The sequence below is a fragment of the Mixophyes fleayi genome, chromosome 2 (assembly GCF_038048845.1).
Source record: "Mixophyes fleayi isolate aMixFle1 chromosome 2, aMixFle1.hap1, whole genome shotgun sequence".
NCBI classification, from domain to species: Eukaryota; Metazoa; Chordata; class Amphibia; order Anura; family Limnodynastidae; genus Mixophyes; species Mixophyes fleayi.
This window is the reverse complement of record NC_134403.1, coordinates 134,770,349-134,777,803: the sequence shown is the minus strand read 5'-3', so window position 1 is coordinate 134,777,803 and position 7,455 is coordinate 134,770,349.

Below are 7,455 nucleotides of genomic sequence, written 5' to 3'. Positions count from 1 at the left end.
TGCCAAAAGGAATGCTAAGTTGGGAAAAGTTTTTTGTTCATTACTGTTTACAACAACAGATGATGATTCACCATTGAAACATGTGATCTCCGCTTCATTAGTCAAGTATAAAATGTCTTTAGGTGGCTTCTTAAATCTTCTCTGATGCTTTAAACCAACATGCAGAAAATTGTGTCTGTGCTGCTCTTAGACCACTGACCCCACTGGCTGTATTATAGATCCGCAAAAGGTTCCAGGAACAGTTACATTTGATTCATGGCACTTGGATTGCAGTGTACAGCATTCAAAGAGAACACTGGCTGCTGACCTCTCATGAGAAGAAGGGATCCTGTAACCTCAATTTGTGATGTTACAAGGACTTCAATTAACAGAAGGCAGTTCAGGAGGACCTGTGTCCGATCCATGGCCATCCATATAAACTATATAATTAGAAGCGCTGCTATTAGACCCAGTTTATGGTGAGTTTTTATGCTGGCTAACATGGTCACCCAAAATGAGAAATAAATATGATAAAAAACATCATTTAAAATAGTGAAAAAATATATGTACATACTTCAGGGCCGACCTGTGCAATATCTATATCGAATAGCTGCTGCTATAATCCTCCCCATTACCTTCCCCTAGGCGGATCCAGCAGCAGTTTTTCTCAGGGCTACACCATTTCTGTGACATGAGTCTCCGCTCATGTGACTATTTAAAAGTGTTGACCATACGATTATGTCTGCCAGGCTTCCTATTGACCCGCACGGTGATCACCCCTCTTTAGCAGCATTAGCTCTTATACATAGTGACACACACCTTTTGCTGCTCTATTTATTTATTTTTAAAAGTCAACAGTTGCTCAATAAACATGGTTGCATAGATGGGGCACCCCTCGAGCCGGCTGTGGCATGCACTTATTGCCCCATTACTCCTCCATATCTAAAATAAGCAGCACATATTTAGTTTCACTATACACGGGAGATCTAGCTGACTACATCATTATGTGAATAAATGAGCTTGCAGTAACTGTGAAAATTATAAATAGCAGTATGTTAAACGGTACCTCCTCTAATGTAGTCTATTTTATTCTCTATGCAAAATAAAGATATTTATGCTTCTCTCCCAAGAAAATATAAATATAAGATTCACATAAACCAAACAAAATTGTTATTCCCAGCAAAATCCAAATATAAAAATTGGCTTGATCATGAAGTGGGGATGGTAGGATAATCTCGATTTTACTAATTTCTTACTGCTAAAATATAATTGGCCATGGAACCACAAATTGCAGTGAAGTCATCCCATTTTTTGTTTTCTTTTTCTGAGCGCACGTTACTGGATTTCAAGTTATTACCATATCTTCGTTCTTTGCTGGGGTCATTATAGCAGCTTTGTAAAGTCTAAATCTCAGTGGCCACTAGCACTGAAGAATTTAAGGAATTTCTTGGCAGGAGTTTCAGCACACTGGAGAGCTGATAATACCTCACCAAAAACTAATACATTGGATTTGTTCCAGAACAGTGGAAAACAAGGTTCAAAGGTGACTTTCATTGCAGTATCGTGGATCATCGTTTACCCACAATGCATATGGTAGCAAGAGGACCTGCTGCACACTGCCATCTGGGTGTTCATTGTAGCACCTGACCAGCCAGACCCTTGTCGCTTGTTTGTGGCTAAGTTACTCAACCTGTTTTCATCAAGATTGCTGCGTTAAGACAGCGGAAGTTTGACATAAGGGTCAATAAGGCAACGTTTGGGTTTTTCAGCAAGACTGATGTCGGGATAAACCTACTCCTATCTGCAAATCAACGTCCATCGTTTGATTGTTCTCAGTGTTTATTCCGCTTTATAGCTTCATCTCTTATTAGTACTGGTAGATTACATCGGGGCTCTTGTTGCTTTGCCTGTTTTCCCAGTTTCTCTCATCATTGGCCTCCGCCATTCACCTAATGCATGTACAAAACCATCTAAATTCTCTAACAAGTGAAGCCTTTAGTTATGTGTTAATGTTTCCAGCAGGTTTACAATGTTTACTGCATATTTTATTAAACAAGAATTGTACTAGTACAAGGAACACACAGGTTAAGCTGTAGTCCTTCCCATGTTTTTATTATTTTTGTTTCATGATTATATTATAGAATACATTTTGTTTTTCTTTTTTTTTATTGCATAGATATCTTTTTATAGCAAATATTTCTAAGCACTTTGGATGGCTTCACATCTGTTTGTAAACATGCAGATTTTGTTCCCGTTCTTGAAAACACTACTGAAAGTGTTACTTGATGATTGTAAAAGAGCCAAGGTTCAAAATGCACATATTGCATATTAAAAACAATGGGCCTTATTTACAAATCAGAATAAAGACCCCCTGCATTACATTGCATTTCTGCATGATCTCTACATCGATCTACTCGAAGAGCTGTCTTGGAAGATCTCGCTATGTGCCTACTTCTGTGGGTGGGATTACTAGTCCAGATGGAAATGGGCATGGTAGAAAGAATAAATTCAAAGTCCTGTCCGTTACTGCGCTAGTGCCACCCTCTTTCATTCATTTCAACTTCACCTTTGCTCTCCTAGAACACTACATGGTCTAGCCTTACTTACGTCTTTAAATTAATCATGAAAGTGAAAGGTACATCATGACTGACTAAGTGACACAAGAACAATCTAGAACTAATCTCTTTATTACAGTAGTAGAAATGCTTTTTCCTGTACATGCCACTTTCTGTTGGAAGTATTGCATACTTGCCAACTCTCCTGGAATGTCCGGGAGACTCCCGCATTTTGGGAGGATCTCACGGACTCCCGGGAGAATGTGGCAATCTCCCGCATCTGCCCACTTCCTAGTTAAGTGGGCAGAATTGGGGCCAAAATGCTGTGATTTGGCCCTGCCCCCGCTGTAAAATGACGCGTTTTGCGTCATGACGTCACGGCACGCCCAACTCCAAAAAGTTGGCAAGTATGAAGTATAGGTCGAGGTCTGATCTCCACTACTTCAAATTCAAGTCCTGTATGGAGAAAAGACTTTGCCTGCCCCTGCTAAAAGGCAACAACACTCTAAATTAGGGATGTGCACCGGCGACTTTTGAGGTCTCGTGTTTTGGATCCGGATTTTCATTATTTTTGGGGTTCGGATTTGTCTCGCAAAACACTTGACGAAAGGTCTCGGTTCGGATTTAAGGTTTTGGATTCGGATTTTTTTTGAAAAAAACATAAAAAGTTTAAAAATCAAGTTTTTGGGCTTATTTTCACTCCTACGCTATTATTAACCTCAATAACATTCAATAACAAGCATTTCCACTAATTAACAGTGTATTCTGAACACCTCACAATATAGTTATTAGTCCAAAACGTTGCAACGAGGTATCTTTCTGGACTGCGTAGTGGAGTGGTCCCCACAATATATATTAAAAACCCTGAACTTGTATGATTCGCACCAATAAATATATCTGGACTGCGTAGAGGAGTGGGTCACCACAATATATATTAAAAACCCTGAACTTGTATGATTCGCACCAATAAATGTATCTGGACTGCGTAGAGGAGTGGGTCACCACAATATATATAATAAGATAACCATCAACTTGTATGATTCGCACCAATAAATGTACCTGGACTGCGTAGAGGAGTGGGTCACCACAATATATATTAAAAACCCTGAACTTGTATGATTCGCACCAATAAATGTCCCTGGACTGCGTAGAGGAGTGGGTCACCACAATATATATAATAAGAAAAGACTCAAGCTTTCAAGTGTAGTGTTTATAAAATATAAACAACAATACAGTAGTTTTAGTCAGAGCACGTCAATACCTCTTGTTTTAAATTATGACAGGGCATTTTACTTTTGGTTTAATTTCTTGAATTTGTTTAAATTTGGTTTTACTTTTTGAACATGGCAAACGACTGTTGATTGGTCACATAATGCAAAAAAAAAAGTTCCAAGATGGAATTGTCCTTGGGCCCTCACACCCACCCTTATGTTGTTGAAATAGGACATGCACACTTTAACAAACCAATCATTTCAGCGACAGGGCCTACCAAACAACTTTGGCTGAAATGATTGGTTTGTTTGGGCCCCCACACCAAAAAAGCTATTCATCTCTCCCTGTACAGACTAAACAGGCTCTACTGAGGCAAGATGTCGTCCTCATCCTCAACCTCTGATTCCTCTCCCCCTACAGTGTGTACTTCCTCCTCATCACACATTATCAATTTGTCCCCGCTGGACTCCACAACCACAGGTCCCTCTACTATCTGGAGGGCAGTGCTGTATTTCATTGAGGAATTGATTATTCATTTTTATAAACATCATTATTTCAACGTTTTGAGGAAGCAACCTCCTTCGCCGCTCACTGACCAGGTTCCCCGCTGCACTAAAAACTCTTTCCGAGTACACACTGGAGGGGGGTCAACTCAGTTAAAAAATAGAGCCAGTTTGTACAGGGGCTTCCAAACTGCCTTTTGGAGTTCTACCACGTCACTACCTCTAGTTAATTTAGATTGCAAGGCTTGTAAATATAAATACTTTGAAGATAAAAAAAGCAGGCTGCACAGACTGTGGAGCTAGAAAGTGAAATTAAATGGACCACGTTACTTTGGTGGCTATCTATACCCCCCCCCCCCCCCCCCCCCCCGCCCTACACTTGTAGTTGAATATAAATAAAGCAGCCTGCATAGACTGTAGAACTAGAAATTCAAATATACAAAGAAATGGACAAAGGCAGTTTGGTATCTGTCTGCATCAGATCCCCTCTCCACTAGGAGTAAAACAGAAAACTTTTCAACCGTTATATAATCTAGAATATAAATAGAAATTGAGAAAGGCAATTTGGTATCTGTCTGCATCATAATCATCAACATCCTCCTCAGCGCCAGCTACATCAATATCCTCCTCCCAGTGTACAACATTCACACCTTCATTAGCCAAATCTGTAACTGGACTGTGGGTGATCCTTCCAGCATATGCAGAGGGCGTGCTGCAAATGCTGGATGGAGTCACCTCTTCCCGTACAGTGATGGGAAGGTCAGGGTTCACAACCAACAACACCCTTTGCCTCGCCTTGGGGATTTGTGATGTCATCTGTTTAGAAGGCAGAGTTCTTTGCTGTTTTGTTGTTGTTGCTGACAGCATAACTCTCTTAAATTTTTTGTAGGGGGGGGGGGAGGAGGGCTTAGATCCTTGGGTGAAGCTGGACCACTAGTCATGAACACGGGCCAGGGCCTAAGCCGTTCCTTGCCACTACGTGTCGTAAATGGCATATTGCCAACTTTACGTTTCTCCTCAGATGATTTTAAGTTTCTCTTTTTGCTATTTTTTGAGAACTTGGGCTTTTTGGATTTTACATGCCCTGTACTAGGAGATTGGGCATCGGGCTTGCCAGACGACGTTGATGGCATTTCATCGTCTATGTCATGACTAGTGGCAGCAGCTTCAGCATTAGGAGGAAGTGGGTCTTGATCTTTCCCTACTTTATCCTCCAAATTTTGGTTTTCCATTATATGTAGCACAAGAGAGCGTACCCCTAAGCCACACACACTCGGCAAAGCCTTTAAAAATTATATGCGGCACAGGAGAGTAGCACTGGACTTATACTGCTGAATCAGTGAACTTTGTAATAGCAGTACCACTGGACTTATACACTGCTGAATCAGTGAACTTTGTAATAGCAGTACCACTGGACTTATACACTGCTGAATCAGGGAACTGTGTAATAGCAGTACCACTGGACTTATACACTGCTGAATCAGGGAACTGTGTAATAGCCGTACCACTGAACTTATACACTGCTGAATCAGTAAACTTTGTAATAGCAGTACCACTGGACTTTTACTGCTGAATGTGTGAACTTGGTAATATTGCAGTACCAATGGGCTTATATACTGCTGGATTGGCTTTGCAAATTTGGTTATAATTATTTTTTTTAAAAAATTTTTATTTTATTTTTTTTTATAACTTTTTTTTTATTTTTTAAAAACTTGGGAATAATGGGGAAATAACTATGCCCTTAGAAGCACAGAGCACAGGACACAGCACCACTGGACTGAACAGGACACAGCGCAGGACCCAGCAGCACTACTGAACTCAGCAGGACAGAGCACAGGACACAGCACCACTGGACTGATACTGCAGAATGTGTGAACTTTGTAATATTGCAGAACCACTTGACTTTTACTGCTGAATGTGTGAACTTGGTAATATTGCAGTACCAATGGGTTTATACTGCAGGATTGGTTGTGCAAATTTTGTTGTAATTAAAAAAAAATGTAATTAGTTTTTTGTATTTTTTTTAAATAACTTTTTTTTATTTTTTTAAACACTTTGGAATATTGGGGAAATAACTATGCCCTTAGAAGCACAGAGCACAGGACACAGCACCACTGGACTGAACAGGACACAGCACAGGACCCAGCAGCACCACTGACCTCAGAAGGACAGAGCACAGGACACAGCACCACTGGACTGAGCACAGTACAGCACAGAACTTAACTGAACAGCACAGAACTTAACTGAACAGCACGAGATATAGCAGGACAGAGGACCACCTAACACACCCTCCCTCTACCCTGATCAATGCCCGAGTGAAGATGGCGGCGACTAGCGGGGAATTTATAGGATTTGAGTATCGCGAGATCCGACAACGGGATTATGAGTCAGAGCCTCAGTTTCAGATTTGAATTTGGCGCCAATACCCGGATCTGTCTCGGATCCGACTCGGATCGGCAACGTTCGGGTGGGCTCGGATTTCATAAATCCGAGTGCGCTCATCTCTACTCTAAATACACTCTAATCCTAGAATTTCATTTAAACAAAATCTTGTTCTTACATTTGGGCATGAAATACTCCAATCTGGCTGGCTCCTCCATCAGAAGATGCTATATTTTTCACCCCACAATGCTGCCTACTTAGCATGCAAATCTATGCTCTTCCTGTAAAAAAAAAAAAAAGACACATGACACAAAAAGCTTTATTTGCACTACAAGCCTGCCATTTTACACATACAGGACCTTTAATGTTCTGTAACTTCACTTTCTGCTATATTAGGGATTAGGTCATCGTTAGCAGTTTGACTGTGAAATTCCTATGGTTGCTACTATGATACCAATGCTTTGTTGACACACATTAAATGCGCAAGCTCCATAGTCCTGGTTACTGCAGTGTTCGATTTAAAGCCCCCATACAAATGTTCATTTATAGAGTGTAGGCTCTATTGGAACAAATAGGGAATATAGCAAAATATTTGTTCACAAAACAATTAAAGTAATACAGTAAACCTTAGAACACATATTTGTTGGTGTATTTAAGTATACAGGGGAATGGGACGTCTACTCTCTTTTCATTGTCAGAGAAGCTTATTTAGTATATGATATTATAAGATTAATGTTGAATTATTTGGCGTTCTTTGTCAAGTCTGTCCCCTGTCTCAAGCAGAAATGTATAACAGAGTGGACTTATTACCTCTTGTAATATAT